The 22828-nt window shown below is 35.0% G+C and overlaps 1 protein-coding gene across 1 annotated transcript in view; it reads right to left on the bottom strand.

Moving 5' to 3' along the window:
• Positions 1 to 18133, bottom strand: part of LOC148947612 (uncharacterized) — a 103994-nt gene extending 85861 nt beyond the window's left edge. Inside the window, exons 1-3 of the mRNA XM_089095952.1 lie at positions 17996 to 18133; positions 10970 to 11112; positions 4784 to 4926 (exon numbers count right to left, since the gene is read on the bottom strand). The gene's annotated coding sequence lies outside the window, so the exon portion shown is untranslated. The remainder of the gene's footprint in view (positions 1 to 4783; positions 4927 to 10969; positions 11113 to 17995) is intronic.
• Positions 18134 to 22828: the final 4695 nt, after the last annotated feature.

Raw genomic sequence — 22828 nt, forward strand, 5'->3', positions numbered from 1 at the left:
TTTTGAAAGGTCATCAAAGGTCAGGGCCATCTATAGGGAGAAGGAGTAGAGCTGGGTACTTCAAAATACCTTCCCGGGACATATTTTAGCCTGTAGACCCATCTCAAAGTTTCATTGTCCTAGCCTAACCCCTTTCCAATATACCCGACAGTAGCTAAAGTAGAATTTTACCAAATATTTCTTACCAGAATTTTACCATGTTAGTATAAAACGAACAGAAATTAATTTAATTTGAGGTGTGTTGTGTGGTTGAGCTTTGAGGTATGAAATGTGGGCAAGTATCTGCGGTTTTTTATATAGTTTTACTGTCCAAATTTAATCATTATATACTAAGAGTCATTTAGAAATAAATATGTTAATCAATTACATTTTGAACATGATTTATCATTTATTTGATTGTTCCTGGTTCCTGAAGCAACCAGTACCTGAAAGATTAAATTATACAATATGCTGCATTATTTTTAATATCTAGATTTAAAACGAAGTATTTGCCGTCAAATGTGTACTTGGATGATAATTAGAAATATTTTGCTTTGCACGCTATAACTATCGGGGTACTAATATTAAAGTTAAGACGGAAAAGGGCAATCGGCTAGCCAGTGTCTCCCTTTGCACTGCCCTTCAAACGAAGTGCGGAATAAAACGAAAAGGCCGTTTCAGCCCCATGGTCGTTGATGATTTGCTTTTTTTTTCTCCATACCCGGGCACTGAGTATAGAAGGAGTTATAGTATAAAAATAGAAAATGGGTAAATATATTTGAAATTTGAGTGGCTAGTGCCCTATTTAATAGTCTAAAATGATTGGAGGGCAACTAGCCCCCCCCCCAGTGCCTAAGATTACCCCAAACACATCAAACCAAAATTTTGAGATATCTTTTTTGTTCAGCATAGTTGATTTCCAGATTGAAAATATTTTTTTGAGGAGGACACTCCCCACAACCCTTAGGGCAAGAGTTTTAAGTTATCCCCTGGGGGCATATAAGGTTTTATAGAAGGCGTTGTAGTAGAAACTTCAAAACAGGCTCCAAAATTTTTCGCCACCATACAAACAGCACGGCAAAACAGAAAATCTTAAAAAAGACGAAAAGATTTAAAGAATTATTTTCTATTTCCCTGAAAAGGCTATGTTAGTATAAAACGAACAGAAATTAATTAAAAAAAATTTTCCACAAAATAAGTTTTTCAAAGAAAAGTACAGAATGAGCAAAAATAAAATCAGCTAATCTACCAGGAGTGAAGCAACCACAAATCAGCACTGATAAATGAATGAAACACAAACCGGACAGAAATTACAATAAATAACCGAGTCAAACTCAAAACGAGCAGAAATTTTATGAGTAGGATTCAAAACCCCCTATGCCTTCCCAAGGCCAGAACAATTTGCACTTTACTGAAGAAAATACTAATGAATGAGCATTGTCAGTTTAATATACATATGCTGATATTTAGTAATCAAAATGTTAATATTATTTGATTTATTAAAGTTATAAAAGTAAAACATTTATGTTTTTTCAGTAAACTGCATATTATGTTCTGGCTTAGGGAAGACATAGGGGTTTTGAGCCCTACTCATGTTAATTTCTCCTTGTTTTGAGTGTGACTCGGTTATTTATTGTAATTTCTGTTCGGTTGGATTTTTATTTGTTTATTAATGCTGATTTGTGGTAGTTTCACGCTTGGTAGATTATTTGATTTCATTTTTGCTCATCTTTGTTGAATGGAGTTCTTTACTTTTCTTTGAAAACTTATTTTGTGGGAAATTTTTTTTAATTAATTACAGTAACAAATGATAATTTTAGAAAAATTTGAAGTTGATTCTTGGTTTTCGAGTGTTTCTAATGTATTTAATGCTTGTGATCCTAATGATGACATCTGTTAATCCATTGCTGGTTTTCCTTAGAATGCGTTGAAAATGTTTCATCTTATCGTTGGGATGAGTTCTCTGTTTTTAATTTAGTTGCCAAAGTGGACACTAATATTTAGTTTAGTAGAAATCACTGTATATAAATATAATATATTACATTATTTATATACGGTGGTCGAAATTGACCCTGATTCAGAATAATATGTAGTATCTACATTCAACAGAGGAATGCTGTTTATTATGAATTAGTTTGAAAAAATGTTCTTTCCACAAAATGTCTTCAAAAAAAATAAACAACTATATTAAATCGAACACGATCAGAGCAATTTTGTCCAAAAGACTGTGGGGGGGGGGGGGGCAATTCCCAGAAACATGCTTATTGGGGCTTTAAAATATGCTAAATAAGATGCCTGTTTCAACATTTAAATAGAAGGTCTCGGGAAAAAAGTTCTGGGAGAGGAGGGCTGATTGTGTCCAAATCACCTCTGACTCTTAAAAAGAACACTCAAAGTTTAAATTTCCGATAGAATGAGCCCCCGTCTGATTGTTTTCCCAGTATTTACTTCAATAAGTGCCTCGGTGAAAAAAGAACAACACATTGTGACGGCTCTTTTCATGAGCAGCACTACTGTGCTGCCCATGAAATATTTTTTGTTTGCTGAATAGAAAGCTGAATACATTTTCACTTAAACCCAGGTCTATTCCAAAAGCAACATAAAAGGGAGTAGCGGGGCATTCTTTGTAAATTAAGTTCACTTTTCGCTCATTTCAGAACAAACTAATTTTAAAGTTAATATAAATTAAACTAGGACTAAAGGATAGAAGAAGATATTAACTTGGCACTACCAATTGAAGCAAATAATACTTTTTTTTATATAACACTGTATGACTCTTTGAAGTTTCAAGTGTGATCCCGAAGATTTTTCTTTTTTTTTCTTATTTAATCTACAACTATTAGGTAAAATAGATCCCAATTAGGGAATAGTTGTTGAAATCTCACGTTTACATTTATAATTTTTACACTGCCTCTTTTCTTATTTTTATTTAATTGTAATAAATCAGTTTCTTTTCTGTAGAGAGGAGACGCTCTACCTTGGACAGATCTTATGGATTAAGTAACATACAATCTTTGGCCCAAAACCAATCGTTGTGCTGAAAAAGCTGAGTGAAGGTTATAGAAAAGGTAGCAGCTGCCATCCGTGAAAAACCATTTAAATGCAATGCATATAGCAAATGCTTTCCGACATCAAGCGAGTTAAGTGTGCAACAAGGACTGCATAGAGGTGCGACGCTAGTTAAATGAAATGCATATAGCAAATGCTTTTCTCAATCTTGTGATTTGATTAAAGACGAGAGAGTGCATACAGGTGAAAAACCGTTCAAATGTGATCTGTGTAAAAAAGGCTTTTACCAATCAAACCATTTGATTAACCACCATAAAGTACATACAGGTGAAGAACTGTTTAAATGTGATGTGTGTAACAAATGCTTTTCTTTATCTCACCATTTGAACAAGCATAAAAAACTACATATAGGTGAAAACCGTGATGTATGTAACAAATGCTTTTCTGATGACGGCAATTTGATTCAACATCAAAGAACGCACACAGGGGAAATACCGTTTAAATGTGATGTGTGTAAGAAATGCTTTTATCAAGTGGTCCATTTGAACAAGCATTAACAACTACATAGTACATACAGGTGAGAAACCCTTCAAACGGGATATTCATTAGAAGGAATTCTCTCAAGTGCTCGAATGTCCATCAAGTAAATCACACACGTGATAAGAAAAAGCAAATTTTGAGGTGTGTTGTGTGGTTAAAGCTTTGAGGGATGAAATGTGGGCAAGTATCTGCGGTTTTTAGTATAGTTTTACTGTCCAAATTTAATCATTATATATTAAGAGTCATTTAGAAATAAATATGTTAATCAATTACATTTTGAACATGATTTATCATTTATTTGATTGGTCCTGGTTCCTGAAGCAACCAGTACCTGAAAGATTAAATTATACAATACGCTGTATTATTTTTAATATGTAAATTTAAAACGAAGTATTTGCCGTCAAATGTGTACTTGGATGATAATTAGAAATATTTTGAAGAAAATACTTAGAAGGTGCAAAATCCAAATACTCGTAAAAGCAACAAAAATATACGAGAAAGAGATCAAACCAAAAGTGAAACTATTCCCAAATTATCCTTTCAATTTTTATTTGAATTTGGGTAGAGGGGATATGAGAACTTACATATCATTCCTTTTTCCCAGCATCCACCTTTTCTCAATATCTACCCCCTTAGAATAATCGCAACTATATGTGAAAACTGAAAAAGTTAAACTATTTACAACCTGTCTCAATGGCTGTGGGGGTGTCGTCCCTGAAGTCGTGTTTATTGACCCTTTTAATTATACTTGGACAATTTAATTTTAATTTGAATCAGTGTTGAGAAGTAAAGAGTGCTAATTACCCTCAAATTTTTGTTTACTTTAAAAAAAAATTTATAACTTGCTATTTCCAGTTCCAATCGACTGATTTTCTCCCAAGTTTCTATCACCATCTCTTTTATACGAAGGGGCTGCTCGTAAAATATATGGGCGCCACCATCTATGGTTTCCAACAAAAACCTAAAGCTCTCCATTTTTTTTTTTTTTTGCTTTGTACGCTATAACTATTGTGGTACTAATATTAAAGTCATTTCGAAATGATTCCAGCTAGTGCCATTTTATGTTTACGTAAGTGCAATATTCTCAAGTTTGGTTTTTTTCTTTGGATCTATCTAAGGGAAGAAATCCGTTCTTTAACATTTAACACTTTCACCTTACCGCGGACACCTATAAATATTGAATAAACGAAAGTGCAACATTCTACCTTTTTTTATATTTAAATGGATAAGACCAGGAGAAAGGAAAAAGGCTTACAGGAAGTCTGAATGATCGCAGCTCCTTTCAGGAATATCTATGGTTAAAGAAAGACTAGGTGGATGATTCTTTTCTGGAGTTTCTTCGTCCAAAAGTGACACTGAACCAATCTCATCATCCGAGGACACTTCCAGTCCAATCACCTTCATAAAGAAAAATAAAAATAAGCTTAAAAAACAAACTAAAACTAATTATAAACACTTAAAAGGAAAAAAATTAGGTGAAAATGAGGTAAAAGTAACAATTAAAAATAGGAGACAACCAAGGACAACGGGGAGGGGGTAGCCTACATATGAATACTGGACTCAAAGGGAAAATACACTTATCCTTGTTCCTTAAAGGAGAATCTGTTCATATAGTCTTAATACCAGCATAATTTCATAAAAAAATTGCTGTATCACAGAATTTCACGCATCACCAGCTGTAAACCGTGGCCTCAATTTACACCAAGATACTCTCGTCAAGATATATTTTCCAGATGTTTTATTATTTAATGTTATTCACCTAATATTCTAACTCAAGTTTATCGCTTTTTAAACTTAAAATTCCCTAGTCCATCGAATTTGAACTAGACTCTTAAAAAAATTTAGCATATCTCTGCTGACCTGGTAATGACGGCTTTAAAGATTTACTAATTTATTCAAATTTGGTTAAATTCCTAGAGCACACCTTTAAGGAACATTTAAGGGACAAAATTATAATAAATACTGGAGTGAGCTTAAATCAACTATAATTCTTCGTGTGAAAATATAAGAACAAATTGACAGATAATCAATGTATGTCAGCAATCGTATGTTCAAAACTTTTGAAAATGTAACTCTTCTGTTAGTTTTATGTAACTCTTCTGTTAGTTTTAACATTCTTTGGAATATTCCTAAGTTTATAGCAGTGAGTACTGCATGGACTCAAAGAATAATTTAAAAAGCTTGAAAAACTCAGTCAGATCAAAGCTAAAGAGCAAGATATATGTTCAGAATTACTGAAAACAATGGGGGAGCAGTACAAAATTCAGCAGTTGGATTAGACAAGGTAGAAAACTGCTGGTATGTTTTTTTCAGATATGGCAGACTGTATTTGCTGCAAGAAAGAATTGAGATGCTCTAAGGGTAAGGCAGCCTTGCGGAAGCATGCCACAATGTCAGCACACCTTGCTAGTTAGACAGCCTGGATCTCAGCACAAACTATGTTATGTGCAAGATCTCACTTCCAGGACAAATCAATTGAAGATCGTTTGTCGGAGATTGAAAGCAAAATTGCATGCTTTCTAGTGTTTGATTTGCTTTAGAGCCTATGCAACGACTTCACAAAGTTAGCAAAGTCACTACTAGGGCCAGACCTACTGAGTAGGCATACTCTGGGCAAACAGAATGTGACAAACGTGGTGCGTCACGCACTTGGGTCACACTTCAGGGAAGACAGTATTTGACAAACTAAGCCAATGTTTGCTAGTGCTGGAAAAGGATGACGTTGACTTACGGAACTGGGTCCGCTTTTGTGCAAACACAACTAATGTTCATCACAGCCAAGTATCCTTGGATTGTGATAGTGAAGTGCTCGTGCCATCTTTCGCATTTGTGAGCTGAATATGGCTGCAAAAAGCCACCTAAAGAACTTAGAGGATCTTTGTCGAACTGTAACTTTCCATTTTAGGCACAGTGCCAAGCGAATACATGCATAAAAGCAATTTCAAATATTAACCCCAGTTCCTGAAAGAAAGTTTGTTGCTCTCAATCCTACACGATGGCTCTCTTTTAAACAAATTGTAATAGGCCCTATGAAGTAATGGAATGCCTTGACACTTTCCTGGACGGAATTAGCAGTTGAAGACCCGCTGCATGGTAACAACCAGGTTTTATCAACGCTAAGAAATCCCTATCAGAAGGTACGGATAGAGTGTAGAATACGCTCTTGGAATACTTAATGAATTCAATACACTTTTTCAGGGTGAGGTGCCTTTTTTCAAGTTGCAAAAACAAGTGGAATCTGTAGTGAAAACATTTTGCATGAATTTCCTTGCTGCTTCCTACTTTCGGAACCAAAAAAACCTCAAGGATGTAGACGTGGTCAGGGAAGATAATTACCTTAGGCTTGACCAGAACTATCTTGCCCTATTTAATAGTCGAAAATGATTGGAGGGCAACTAGCCCCCCCCCCCCCTTCGTGCCCAAGATTACCCCAAACACATCAAATCAAAATTTTGAGATATCCACTTTGTTCAGCATTGTTGATTTCCAGATAGAAAGTATTTTTTTGAGGAGGACACTCCCCACAACCCTCAGGGCAAGAGTTTAAAGTTATCCCCTGGGGGCATATAAGGTTTAATAGAAGGCGTTGTCGTAGAAACTTCAAAACAGGCTCCAAAATTTTTCTCCACCATACAAACAGCACGGCAAAACATAAAATCTTAAAAAAGACGAAAATATTTAAAGAATTATTTTCTATTTCTCTGAAAAGGCTATGTTAGTATAAAACGAACAGAAATTAATTAACAAACTTTTTCCACAAAATAAGGTTTTCAAAGAAAAGTACAGAATGAGCAAAAATAAAATCAAACAATCTACCAGGCGTGAAACAACCACAAATCAGCACTGAAAAATGAATGAAACACAAACCGGACAGAAATTACAATAAATAACCGAGTCAAACTCAAAACGAGCAGAAATTTTATGAGTAGGATTCAAAACCTCCTATGCCTTCCCAAGGCCAGAACAATTTGCACTTTACTGAAGTAAATACTAATGAATGAGCATTGTCAGTTTAATATACATATGCTGATATTTAGCAATCAAAATGTTAATATTATTTGATTTATTAAAGTTATAAAAGTAAAACATTTATATTTTTTCAGTAAACTGCATATTATGTCCTGGCTTAGGGAATACATAGGGGTTTTGAGCCCTACTCATGTTAATTTCTCCTTGTTTTGAGTTTGACTCGGTTATTTATTGTAATTTCTGTTCGGTTTGATTTTTATTTATTTATTAATGCTGATTTGTGGTAGTTTCACGCTTGGTAGATTATTTGATTTTATTTTTACTCATCTTTTGTTGAATGGAGTTCTTTACTTTTCTTTGAAAACTTATTTTGTAGGAAAAGTTTTTTAATTAATTACAGTAATAAATGATAATTTTAGTAAAAATTTGAAGTTGATTCTTGGTTTTCGAGTGTTTCTAATGTATTTAATGCTTGTGATCCTAATGATGACATCTGTTAATCCATTGCTGGTTTTCCTTAGAATGCGTTGAAAATGTTTCATCTTATCGTTGGGATGAGTTCTCTGTTTTTAATTTAGTTGCCAAAGTGGACACTAATATTTAGTTTAGTAGAAATCACTGTATATAAATATAATATATTACATTATTTATATACGGTGGTCGAAATTGACCCTGATTCAGAATAATATGTAGTATCTACATTCAACAGAGGAATGCTGTTTATTATGAATTAGTTTGAAAAATGTTCTTTCCACAAAAAAAGTCTTCAAAAAAATAAACAACTATATTAAATCGAACACGATCAGAGCAATTTTGTCCAAAAGACTGTGGGGGGGGGGAGGGTGCAATTCCCATAAACATGCTTATTGGGGCTTTCAAATATGCTAAACAAGATGCCTGTTTCAAAATTTAAATAGAAGGTCTCGGGAAAAAAGTTCTGGGAGAGGAGGGCTGATTGTGTTCAAATCACCTCTGACTCTTAAAAAGAACACTCAAAGTTTAAATTTCCGATAGAATGAGCCCCCGTCTGATGTTTTCCCAGTATTTACTTCAATAAGTGCCTTGGTGAAAAAAGAACAACACACTGTGACGGCTCTTTTCATGAGCAACACTACTGTGCTGCCCATGAAATATTTTTTGTTTGCTGAATAGAAAGCTGAATACATTTTCACTTAAAACCCAGGTCTATTCCAAAAGCAACATAAAAGGGAGTAGCGGGGCATTCTTTGTATATTAAGTTCACTTTTCGCTCATTTCAGAACAAACTAATTTTAAAGTTAATATAAATTAAACTAGGACTACAGGATAGAAGAAGATATTAACTTGGCAATACCAATTGAAGCATATAATATTTTTTTTTATACAACACTGTATGACTCTTTGAAGTTTCAAGTGTGATCGCGAAGATTTTTCTTCTAATTCAACTCAACTTACTATGTGAAATGTAACTAATATGATGGTATTATTTTTCTTTTTTTTCTTATTTAATGTACAACTATTAGGTAAAATAGATCCCAATTAGGGAATAGTTGTTCAAATCTCACGTTTACATTTATAATTGTTATACTGTCTCTTTTCTTAATTTTATTTAATTGTGATAAATCAGTTTCTTTTCTGTATAGAGGAGACGCTGTACCTTGGACAGATCTGATGGATTAAGTAACATACAATCTTTGGCCCAAAACCAATCGTTGTGCTGAAAAAGCTGAGAGAAGGTTATAGAAAAGGTAGCAGCTGCCATCAGTGAAAAATCATTCAAATGTAATGCATATAGCAAATGCTTTCCGAAATCAAGCGAATTGATTGTCCACCAAAGAATGCACACAGGTACGAAGCCATTTAAATGCAATGTATGTAGCAAACGCTCTTCTCAATCTTGTGATTTGATTAAGGACGAGAGAGTACATACAGATGAAAAACCGTTCAAATGTGATCTGTTTAAACAAGGCTTTTCCCAATCAAACCATTTGATTAACCACCAGAAAGTACAAACAGGGGAAAAACTGTTCAAATGTGATGTTTGTAACAAATGCTTTTCTTTATCTCACCATTTTAACAAGCATAAAAAACTACATACAGGTGAAAACCGTGATGTATGTAACAAATGCTTTTCTGATGACGGCAATTTGATTCAACATCAAAGAACGCACACAGGGGAAATACCGTTTAAATGTGATGTGTGTAAGAAATGCTTTTATCAAGTGGTCCATTTGAACAAGCATTAACAACTACATAGTACATACAGGTGAGAAACCCTTCAAACGGGATATTCATTAGAAGGAATTCTCTCAAGTGCTCGAATGTCCATCAAGTAAATCACACACGTGATAAGAAAAAGCAAATTTTGAGGTGTGTTGTGTGGTTAAAGCTTTGAGGTATGAAATGTGGGCAAGTATCTGCGGTTTTTATTATAGTTTTACTGTCCAAATTTAATCATTATATATTAAGAGTCATTTAGAAATAAATATGTTAATCAATTACATTTTGAACATGATTTATCATTTATTTGATTGGTCCTGGTTCCTGAAGCAACCAGTACCTGAAAGATTAAATTATACAACACGCTGTATTATTTTTAATATCTAAATTTAAAACGAAGTATTTGCCGTCAAATGTGTACTTGGATGATAATTAGAAATATTTTGAAGAAAATACTTAGAAGGTGCAAAATCCAAATACTCGTAAAAGCAACAAAAATATACGAGAAAGAGATCAAACCAAAAGTGAAACTATTCCCAAATTATCCTTTCAATTTTTATTTGAATTTGGGTAGAGGGGATATGAGAACTTACATATCATTCCTTTTTACCAGCATCCACCTTTTCCCAATATATACCCCCTTAGAATAATTGAAACTATATGCGAAAACTGAAAAAGTTAAACTATTTACAATCTGTCTCAATGGCTGTGGGGGGCGTCGTCCCTGAAGTCGTGTTTATTGACCCCTTTAATTATACTTGGACAATTATTTAATTTTAATTTGAATCATTGTTGAGAAGTGAATAGTGCTAATTACCCTCAAATTTTTGTTTATTTTAAAAAAAAATTTATAACTTGCTATTTCCAGTTCCAATCGACTGATTTTCTCCCAAGTTTCTATCACCATCTCTTTTATACGAAGGGGTTGCTCGTAAAATATATGGGCGCCACCGCCACCATCTATGGTTTCCAACAAAAACCTAAAGCTCTCCATTTTTTTTTTTTTTGCTTTGTACGCTATAACTATTGTGGTACTAATATTAAAGTCATTTCGAAATGATTCCAGCTAGTGCCATTTTATGTTGACGTACGTGCAATATTCTCAAGTTTGGTTTTTTTCTTTGGATCTATCTAAGGGAAGAAATCCGTTCTTTAACATTTAACACTTTCACCTTACCGCGGACACCTATAAATATTGAATAAACGAAAGTGCAACATTCTACCTTTTTTTATATTTAAATGGATAAGACCAGGAGAAAGGAAAAAGGCTTACAGGAAGTCTGAATGATCGCAGCTCCTTTCAGGAATATCTATGGTTAAAGAAAGACTAGGTGGATGATTCTTTTCTGGAGTTTCTTCGTCCAAAAGTGACACTGAACCAATCTCATCATCCGAGGACACTTCCAGTCCAATCACCTTCATAAAGAAAAATAAAAATAAGCTTAAAAAACAAACTAAAACTAATTATAAACACTTAAAAGGAAAAAAATTAGGTGAAAATGAGGTAAAAGTAACAATTAAAAATAGGAGAAAACCAAGGAAAAAGGGGAGGGGGTAGCCTACATATGAATACTGGACTCGAAGGGAAAATACACTTATCCTTGTTCCTTAAAGGAGAATCTGTTCATATAGTCTTAATGCCAGCATAATTTCATAAAAAAATTGCTGTATCACAGAATTTCACGCATCACCAGCTGTAAACCGTGGCCTCAATTTACACCAAGATACACCAAGATACTCTCGTCAAGATATATTTTCCAGATGTTTTATTATTTAATGTTATTCACCTAATATTCTAACTCAAGTTTATCGCTTTTTAAACTTAAAATTCCCAAGTCCATCGAATTTAAACTGGACTCTTAAAAAAATTAGCATATCTCTGCTGACCTGGTAATGACGGCTTTAAAGATTTACTAATTTATTCAAATTTGGTTAAATTCCTAGAGCACACCTTTAAGGAACATTTAAGGGACAAAATTATAATAAATACTGGAGTGAGCTTAAATCAACTATAATTCTTCGTGTGAAAATATAAGAACAAATTGACAGATAATCAATGTATGTCAGCAATCGTATGTTCAAAACTTTTGAAAATGTAACTCTTCTGTGAGTTTTATGTAACTCTTCTGTTAGTTTTAACATTCTTTGGAATATTCCTAAGTTTATAGCAGTGAGTACTGCATGGACTCAAAGAATAATTTAAAAAGCTTGAAAAACTCAGTCAGATCAAAGCTAAAGAGCAAGATATATGTTCAGAATTACTGAAAACAATGGGGGAGCAGTACAAAATTCAGCAGCTGGATTAGACAAGGTAGAAATACTGCTGGTATGTTTTTTTCAGATATGGCAGACTGTATTTGCTGCAAGAAAGAATTGAGATGCTCTAAGGGTAAGGCAGCCTTGCGGAAGCATGCCACAATGTCAGCACACCTTGCTAGTTAGACAGCCTGGATCTCAGCACAAACTATGTTATGTGCAAGATCTCACTTCCAGGACAAATCAATTGAAGATCGTTTGTCGGAGATTGAAAGCAAAATTGCATGCTTTCTAGTGTTTGATTTGCTTTAGAGCCTATGCAACGACTTCACAAAGTTAGCAAAGTCACTACTAGGGCCAGACCTACTGAGTTGGCATACTCTGGGCAAACAGAATGTGACAAACGTGGTACGTCACGCACTTGGGTCACACTTCAGGGAAGACAGTATTTGACAAACTAAGCCAATGTTTGCTAGTGCTGGAAAAGGATGACGTTGACTTACGGAACTGGGTCCGCTTTTGTGCAAACACAACTAACGTTCATCACAGCCAAGTATCCTTGGATTGTGATAGTGAAGTGCTCGTGCCATCTTTCGCATTTGTGAGCTGAATATGGCTGCAAAAAGCCACCTAAAGAACTTAGAGGATCTTTGTCGAACTGTAACTTCCCATTTTAGGCACAGTGCCAAGCGAATACATGCATAAAAGCAATTTCAAATATTAACCCCAGTTCCTGAAAGAAAGTTTGTTGCTCTCAATCCTACACGATGGCTCTCTTTTAAACAAACTGTAATAGGCCCTATGAAGTAATGGAATGCCTTGACACTTTCCTGGACGGAATTAGCAGTTGAAGACCCGCTGCATGGTAACAACCAGGTTTTATCAACGCTAAGAAATCCCTATCAGAAGGTACGGATAGAGTGTAGAATACGCTCTTGGAATACTTAATGAATTCAATACACTTTTTCAGGGTGAGGTGCCTTTTTTCAAGTTGCAAAAACAAGTGGAATCTGTAGTGAAAACATTTTGCATGAATTTCCTTGCTGCTTCCTACTTTCGGAACCAAAAAACCTCAAGGATTTAGACGTGGTCAGGGAAGATAATTACCTTAGGCTTGACCAGAAGTATCTTGGTTTGAACGCCAAAAGCCGCCTTTCGGATTTGATTTCTGATCCCCAATTCACAGAAAGCAGCGAGAAAGTCAAAAGTAAGGCCAGAGCATTCTACAAAGTAGCACTAGCGCAAATTCAGAAAAGATTCGCGTTTGAAGGTGAAATATACAAGTTTGTTGTGTATGTGAATCCGTCTTTGCTCTTTCAGGAGAAGCTAAAACCCAGCAACCTTTTTTCACATCCTTTGGACTTCCTTCATGGAACAAAGCAAGCAATAAAAGATAGTGGCGAGAATTTGCTTTAGATTGCCCACCATATGACATGGACTGCAAAAGTGTTAACCCAGATGTGTTCTGGAAACATGTCGCAAGTGTAAAAACGCTTACTGGACGCAAGAACTTGGGAAAAGTTTTGAAAGCTGTCAAATTTTTCTTCTCATTGCCATTTTCAAATGTTGTAGCAGAAAGACTCTTTAGTCTCTTAAAATCTAATAAGATGGAAAAGCGCAATCCGCTAGCCAGTGTCACCCTTTGCACTACCCTTCAAACGAAGTGCGGAATAAAACGAAAAGGCGGTTACAGCCACATGGTCGTTAATGATTTGCTTTTTTTCTCCATACCCGGGCACTTCGTATCGGAGGAGTTGTTGTAGAAACTTCGAAAAGGGTTCATTCTATTGGAAATTGGAGTGGCTAGTGCCCTATTTAATAGTCGAAAATGATTGGAGGGCAACTAGCCCCCCCCCCTTCGCGCCCAAGATTACCCCAAACACATCAAACCAAAATTTTGAGATATCCATTTTGTTCAGCATAGTTGATTTCCAGATAGAAAATATTTTTTTGAGGAGGACACTCCCCACAACCCTCAGGGCAAGAGTTTAAAGTTATCCCCTGGGGGCATATAAGGTTTTATAGAAGGCGTTGTCGTAAAAACTTCAAAACAGGCTTCAAAATTTTTAGCCACCATACAAACAGCACGGCAAAACATACAATCTTAAAAAAGACGAAAATATTTAAAGAATTATTTTCTATTTCTCTGAAAAGGCTATGTTAGTATAAAACGAACAGAAATTAATTAACAAACTTTTTCCACAAAATAAGTTTTTCAAAGAAAAGTACAGAATGAGCAAAAATAAAATCAAACAATCCACCAGGTGTGAAACAACCACAAATCAGCACTGATAAATGAATGAAACACAAACTGGACAGAAATTACAATAAATAACCGAGTCAAACTCAAAACGAGCAGAAATTTTATGAGTAGGATTCAAAACCCCCTATGCCTTCCCAAGGCCAGAACAATTTGCACTTTACTGAAGAAAATACTAATGAATGAGCATTGTCAGTTTAATATACATATGCTGATATTTAGTAATCAAAATGTTAATATTATTTGATTTATTAAAGTTATAAAAGTAAAACATTTATATTTTTTCAGTAAACTGCATATTATGTCCTGGCTTAGGGAATACATAGGGGTTTTGAGCCCTACTCATGTTAATTTCTCCTTGTTTTGAGTTTGACTCGGTTATTTATTGTGATTTCTGTTAAGTTTGATTTTTATTTATTTATTAATGCTGATTTGTGGTAGTTTCACGCTTGGTAGATTATTTGATTTTATTTTTACTCATCTTTTGTTGAATGGAGTTCTTTACTTTTCTTTGAAAACTTATTTTGTAGGAAAAGTTTTTTAATTAATTACAGTAATAAATGATAATTTTAGTAAAAATTTGAAGTTGATTCTTGGTTTTCGAGTGTTTCTAATGTATTTAATGCTTGTGATCCTAATGATGACATCTGTTAATCCATTGCTGGTTTTCCTTAGAATGCGTTGAAAATGTTTCATCTTATCGTTGGGATGAGTTCTCTGTTTTTAATTTAGTTGCCAAAGTGGACACTAATATTTAGTTTAGTAGAAATCACTGTATATAAATATAATATATTACATTATTTATATACGGTGGTCGAAATTGACCCTGATTCAGAATAATATGTAGTATCTACATTCAACAGAGGAATGCTGTTTATTATGAATTAGTTTGAAAAATGTTCTTTCCACAAAAAAAGTCTTCAAAAAAATAAACAACTATATTAAATCGAACACGATCAGAGCAATTTTGTCCAAAAGACTGTGGGGGGGGGGGGGAGGGTGCAATTCCCAGAAACATGCTTATTGGGGCTTTCAAATATGCTAAACAAGATGCCTGTTTCAAAATTTAAATAGAAGGTCTCGGGAAAAAAGTTCTGGGAGAGGAGGGCTGATTGTGTTCAAATCACCTCTGACTCTTAAAAAGAACACTCAAAGTTTAAATTTCCGATAGAATGAGCCCCCGTCTGATGTTTTCCCAGTATTTACTTCAATAAGTGCCTTGGTGAAAAAAGAACAACACACTGTGACGGCTCTTTTCATGAGCAACACTACTGTGCTGCCCATGAAATATTTTTTGTTTGCTGAATAGAAAGCTGAATACATTTTCCCTTAAAACCCAGGTCTATTCCAAAAGCAACATAAAAGGGAGTAGCGGGGCATTCTTTGTATATTAAGTTCACTTTTCGCTCATTTCAGAACAAACTAATTTTAAAGTTAATATAAATTAAACTAGGACTAAAGGATAGAAGAAGATATTAACTTGGCAATACCAATTGAAGCATATAATATTTTTTTTTATACAACACTGTATGACTCTTTGAAGTTTCAAGTGTGATCCCGAAGATTTTTCTTTTAATTCAACTCTACTTACTGTGTGAAATGTAACTAATATGATGGTATTATTTTTCTTTTTTTTCTTATTTAATCTACAACTATTAAGTAAAATAGATCCCAATTAGGGAATAGTTGTTGAAATCTCACGTTTACATTTATAATTTTTACACTGCCTCTTTTCTTATTTTTATTTAATTGTAATAAAATAGTTTCTTTTCTGTAGAGAGGAGACGCTCTACCTTGGACAGATCTTATGGATTAAGTAACATACAATCTTTGGCCCAAAACCAATCGTTGTGCTGAAAAAGCTGAGTGAAGGTTATAGAAAAGGTAGCAGCTGCCATCAGTGAAAAATCATTCAAATGCAATGCATATAGCAAATGCTTTCCGACATCAAGCGAGTTGATTGTCCACCAAAGAATGCACAGAGGTGCGAAGCCATTTAAATGCAATGCATATAGCAAACGCTCTTCTCAATCTTGTGATTTGATTAAGGACGAGAGAGTACATACAGATGAAAAACCGTTCAAATGTGATCTGTGTAAAAAAGGCATTTCCCAATCAAACCATTTGATTAACCACCAGAAAGTACAAACAGGTGAAAAACTGTTTAAATGTGATGTTTGTAACAAATGCTTTTCGGAATACGGCGATTTGATTAAAGACCAGAAAGTACATACCGGCGAAAAATCCTTTCAATGTGATGCATATAACAAATGGTTTTCTCGATCTCACAATTGGATTACCAGAGAGTACACACGGGTGAAAAACCCCTTAAATGTAATGCATGTAACATGCTTTTCTCGATCTTACCATTTAAACAAGCATAAAAACTGCATACAGGTGAAAACCGTGATGTATGTAACAAATGCTTTTCTGATGACGGCAATTTGATTCAACATCAAAGAACGCACACAGGGGAAATACCGTTTAAATGTGATGTGTGTAAGAAATGCTTTTATCAAGTGGTCCACTTGAACAAGCATAAACAAATAAATAGTACATACATGTGAGAAACCCTTCAAACGGGATTTTTATTAGAAGGAATTCTCTCAAGTGCTCGAATGTCCATCAAGTAAATCACACACGTGATAAGAAAAAGCAAATGTGTTGTGTGGTTGAGCTTTGAGGTATGAAATGTGGGCAAGTATCTGCGGTTTTTAATATAGTTTTACTGTCACAATTTAATCATTATATATTAAGAGTCATTTAGAAATAAATATGTTAATCAATTACATTTTGAACATGATTTATCATTTATTTGATTGGTCCTGGTTCCTGAAGCAACCAGTACCTGAAAGATTAAATTATACAATATGCTGCATTATTTTTAATATCTAGATTTAAAACGAAGTATTTGCCGTCAAATGTGTACTTGGACGATAATTAGAAATATTTTGAAGGAAATACTTTGAAGTTGCAAAATTCAAATACCCGTAAAAGCAACAAAAATATACGAGAAAGAGATCAAACCAAAAGTGGAACTATTCCTAAATTATCCTTTCAATTTTTATTTGATTTTGGGTTGAGGGGATATGAGAACTTACATATCATTCCTTTTTCTCAGCATCCCCCTTTTCCCAATATATACCCCCTTATAAAAATTGAAACTATATGCGAAAACTGAAAAAGTTAAACTATTTACAATCTGTCTCAATGGCTGTGGGGGGCGTCGTCCCTGAAGTCGTGTTTATTGACCCCTTTAATTATACTTGGACAATTTAATTTTAATTTAAATCAGTGTTGAGAAGTAAAGAGTGCTAATTACCCTCAAATTTTTGTTTACTTTAAAAAAAAATTTTTATAACTTGCTATTTCCAGTTCCAATCGACAGATTTTCTCCCAAGTTTCTATCACCATCTCTTTTATACGAAGGGGTTGCTCGTAAAATATATGGGCGCCACCGCCACCATATATGGTTTCCAACAAAAACCTAAAGCTCTCCATTTTTTTTTTTTTTGCTTTGTACGCTATAACTATTGTGGTACTAATATTAAATGCATTTCGAAATGATTCCAGCTAGTGCCATTTTATGTTGTCATAAGTGCAATATTCTCAAGTTTGGTTGTTTTTTTTCTTTGGATCTATCTAAGGGAAGAAATCCGTTCTTTAATATTTAAAACTTTCACCTTACCGCGGACACCTATAAATATTGAATAAACGGAAGTGCAACATTCTATCTTTTTTATATTTAAATGGATAAGATAAGGAGAAAGGAAAAAGGCTTACAGGAAGTCTGAATGATCGCAGCTCCTTTCAGGAATATCTATGGTTAAAGAATGACTAGGTGGATGATTCCTTTCTGGAGTTTCTTCGTCCAAAAGTGACACTGAACCAATCTCATCATCCGAGGACACTTCCAGTCCAATCACCTTCATAAAGAAAAATAAAAAAATAAGCTTAAAAAACACACTAAAACTAATTATAACACTGAAAAGGAAAAAATGCGGTAAAGGTAACAATTAAAATAGAAAAGAACCAAGGAAAAAGGGGAGGGGGTAGCCTAGATATGAGTACTGGACTCAAAGGGAAAATACACTTATCCTTGTTCCTTAAAGGAGAATCTGTTCACATAGTCTTAATACCAGCATAATTTCATACAAAATTGCTGTATCACAGAATTTCACGCATCACCAGCTGTAATCCGTGGCCTCAATTTACACCAAGATACCAAGATACTCTCGTCAAGATATATTTTCCAGATGTTTTATTATTTAATGTTATTCACCTAATATTCTAACTAAAGTTTATCGCTTTTTAACCTTAAAATTCCCTAGTCCATCGAATTTGAACTGGACTCTTAAAAAAAATTAGCATATCTCTTCTGACCTGTTAAAGAGGGCTTTGAAGATTTACTAATTTATTCAAATTTGGCTAAATTCCTAGACCACACCTTTAAGGAACATTTAAGGGACAAAATTAAAATGAATACTGGAGTGAGCTTAAATAAACTATAATTCTTCGTGTAAAAATATAAAAACAAATTTAAAGATAATCAATGTATGTCAGCAATCGTATGTTCAAAACTTTTGAAAATGTAACTCTTCTGTTAGTTTTATGTAACTCTTCTGTTAGTTTTAACATTCTTTGGAATATTCCTAAGTTTATAGCAGTGAGTACTGCATGGACTCAAAGAATAATTTAAAAAGCTTGAAAAACTCAGTCAGATCAGAGCTAAAGAGCAAGATGTATGACCGGAATTACTGAAAGCAATGGGGGAGCAGTACAAAATTCAGAAGTTGAATTAGACAAGGTAGAAATACTGCTGGTATGTTGTTTTCAGATATGGCACACTGTATTTGCTGCAAGAAAGACTTGAGATGCCCTAAGGGTAAGGAAGCCTTGCGTAAGCATGCCACAATGTCAGCACACCTTGCTAGTTAGACAGCCTGGATCTCAGCACAAACTATGTTATGTGCAAGATCTCGTTTCCAGGACAAATCAATTGAAGATCGTTTGTCGGAGATTGAAAGCAAAATTGCATGCTTTCTAGTGTTTGATTTGCTTTAGAGCCTATGCAACGACTTCACAAAGTTAGCAAAGTCACTACTAGGGCCAGACCTACTGAGTAGGCATACTCTGGGCAAACAGAATGTGACAAACGTGGTGCGTCAGGCACTTGGGTCACACATCAGGGAAGACCTTATTTGAAAAACTAAGGCAATGTTTGCTAGCGCTGGAAAAGGATGACGTTGACTTACGGAGCTGGGTCTGCTTTTGTGCAGACACAACTAACTCTATGACAGGCTATTGCCACATTTTGTCAACGCTCATCACAGCCAAGTATCCTTGGATTGTGATAGTGAAGTGCTCGTTCCATCTTTCCCATTTGTGTGCTGAATATGGCTGCAAAAACCCACCTAAAGGACTTAGAGGTTCTTTGTAAAACTGTAACTTCCCATTTTAGGCACAGTGCCAAGCGAATACATGCATAAAAGCAATTTCAAATATAAACCCAAGTTCCGGAAAGAAAGTTTGTTGCTCTCTACCCTATACGATGGCTCTCTTTTAAACAAAATGTAGTAGGCCCTATGAAGTAATGGAATGCCTTGACACTTTCCTGGACGGAATTAGCAGTCGAAGACCCGTCGCATGGTAACAACCAGGTTTTATCAACGCTAAGAAATCCCTATCAGAAGGTACGGATAGAGTGTAGAAAATGCTCTTGGAATACTTAATGAATTCAATACACTTTTCCAGGGTGAGGTGCCTTTTTTTCAAGTTGCAAAAACAGGTGGAATCTGTAGTGAAAACATTTTGCATGAATTTCCTTGCTGCTTCCTATCTTCGGAACCAAAAAACCTCAAGGATGTAGACGTGGTCAGCGAAGACAATTATTTTAGGCTTGACCAGAACTATCTTGTTTTGAACACCAAAAGCCGCCTTTCGGATTTGATTTCTGATCCCCGATCAGAGCTAAAACCCTGCAACATTTAAGGGACAAAATTAAAATGAATACTGGAGTGAGCTTAAATAAACTATAATTCTTCGTGTAAAAATATAAAAACAAATTTAAAGATAATCAATGTATGTCAGCAATCGTATGTTCAAAACTTTTGAAAATGTAACTCTTCTGTTAGTTTTATGTAACTCTTCTGTTAGTTTTAACATTCTTTGGAATATTCCTAAGTTTATAGCAGTGAGCACTGCATGGACTCAAAGAATAATTTTAAAAGCTTGAAAAACTCAGTCAGATCAGAGCTAAAGAGCAAGATGTATGACCGGAATTACTGAAAGCAATGGGGGAGCAGTACAAAATTCAGAAGTTGAATTAGACAAGGTAGAAATACTGCTGGTATGTTGTTTTCAGATATGGCACACTGTATTTGCTGCAAGAAAGACTTGAGATGCCCTAAGGGTAAGGAAGCCTTGCGTAAGCATGCCACAATGTCAGCACACCTTGCTAGTTAGACAGCCTGGATCTCAGCACAAACTATGTTATGTGCAAGATCTCGTTTCCAGGACAAATCAATTGAAGATCGTTTGTCGGAGATTGAAAGCAAAATTGCATGCTTTCTAGTGTTTGATTTGCTTTAGAGCCTATGCAATGACTTCACAAAGTTAGCAAAGTCACTACTAGGGCCAGACCTACTGAGTAGGCATACTCTGGGCAAACAGAATGTGACAAACGTGGTGCGTCACGCACTTGGGTCACACATCAGGGAAGACCTTATTTGAAAAACTAAGGCAATGTTTGCTAGCGCTGGAAAAGGATGACGTTGACTTACGGAGCTGGGTCTGCTTTTGTGCAGACACAACTAACTCTATGACAGGCTATTGCCACATTTTGTCAACGCTCATCACAGCCAAGTATCCTTGGATTGTGATAGTGAAGTGCTCGTTCCATCTTTCCCATTTGTGAGCTGAATATGGCTGCAAAAACCCACCTAAAGGACTTAGAGGATCTTTGTAAAACTGTAACTTCCCATTTTAGGCACAGTGCCAAGCGAATACATGCATAAAAGCAATTTCAAATATAAACCCAAGTTCCGGAAAGAAAGTTTGTTGCTCTCTACCCTATACGATGGCTCTCTTTTAAACAAAATGTAGTAGGCCCTATGAAGTAATGGAATGCCTTGACACTTTCCTGGACGGAATTAGCAGTCGAAGACCCGCCGCATGGTAACAACCAGGTTTTATCAACGCTAAGAAATCCCTATCAGAAGGTACGGATAGAGTATAGAATATACTCTTGGAATACTTAATGAATTCAATACACTTTTTCAGGGTGAGGTGCCTTTTTTCAAGTTGCAAAAACAGGTGGAATCTGTAGTGAAAACATTTTGCATGAATTTCCTTGCTGCTTCCTATCTTCGGAACCAAAAAACCTCAAGGATGTAGACGTGGTCAGCGAAGACAATTATTTTAGGCTTGACCAGAACTATCTTGTTTTGAACACCAAAAGCCGCCTTTCGGATTTGATTTCTGATCCCCGATTCGCAGAAAGCAGCGAAAAAGTCAAAAGTAAGGCCAGAGAATTCTACAAAGTAGCAGTAGCACAAATTCAGAAAAGATTCGCGTTTGAAGGTGAAATATACAAGTTTGTTGAGTATGTGAATCCGTCTTTGCTCTTTCAGGAGAAGCTAAAACCCAGCAACCTTTTTTCACATCCTTTGGACTTCCTTCATGGAACAAAGCAAGCAATAAAAGATAGTGGCGAGAATTGGCTTTAGATTGTCCACCATATGACATGGACTGCAAAAGTGTTAACCCAGATGTGTTCTGGAAACATGTCGCAAGTGTAAAAACGCTTACTGGACGCAAGAACTTGGGAAAAGTTTTGAAAGCTGTCAAATTTTTCTTCTGATTGCCATTTTCAAATGTTGTAGCAGAAAGACTCTTTATTCTCTTAAAATCTATTAAGACGGAAAAGCGCAATCGGCTAGCCAGTGTCACCCTTTGCACTACCTTTCAAACGAAGTGCGGAATAAAACGAAAAGGCGGTTACAGCCACATGTTCGTTGATGATTTGCTTAAAAAGCAATTTGAATTCGGATTAAATCTGACGCAACAGTTTCAGAATGCTAAAGCAGATGACTATTTCCCCTTTAGATTTGAAATGTGAAGCAGTGTTTTTAAGTGAATTCCGCCTTTATTGTCGGAAGGGTTTGAAACATTTTTTGGTCTAATCACATTTGGCTTTGCTAGTAAGTATTTCTTCTGATATTGTTTCTTTTTGTTTTTGTGCTGGTTTTACAATTAAAGTTTTTTATCAGAGAAAAACCTTATGTGAGCCTTGAAAAGGTGAATTTCTTATCCAAATTCTTCAAACAATTTATGAATAAACTACTTATTTTCTAGTTATATTTAAATGAAGTTTTAGAGGTTTTGCGAGTTCGGGATGCTAGAATAGGTTTGAAAATTAATGTTAAAAAGACTAAGACACTAAGGCTAAAAATAAGTGAAGATGAAAAGGTGAAGTTGGGTAACGAAAAGATTGACCAGGTGGACAGTTTCACTTTAACTTGGTAGTATTATTAGTAAAGATGGTTGGAGCAGTGAGGATGTTATAAGTAGAATAGCCAAGGCTCAGGGTGTTTTTTCACAGTTCAAAAAAGTTTG

The sequence above is a fragment of the Artemia sp. Qi Xiang Cuo genome, chromosome 10 (assembly GCF_049724085.1).
Source record: "Artemia sp. Qi Xiang Cuo chromosome 10, ASM4972408v1, whole genome shotgun sequence".
Classification (NCBI taxonomy): Eukaryota; Metazoa; Arthropoda; class Branchiopoda; order Anostraca; family Artemiidae; genus Artemia; species Artemia sp. Qi Xiang Cuo.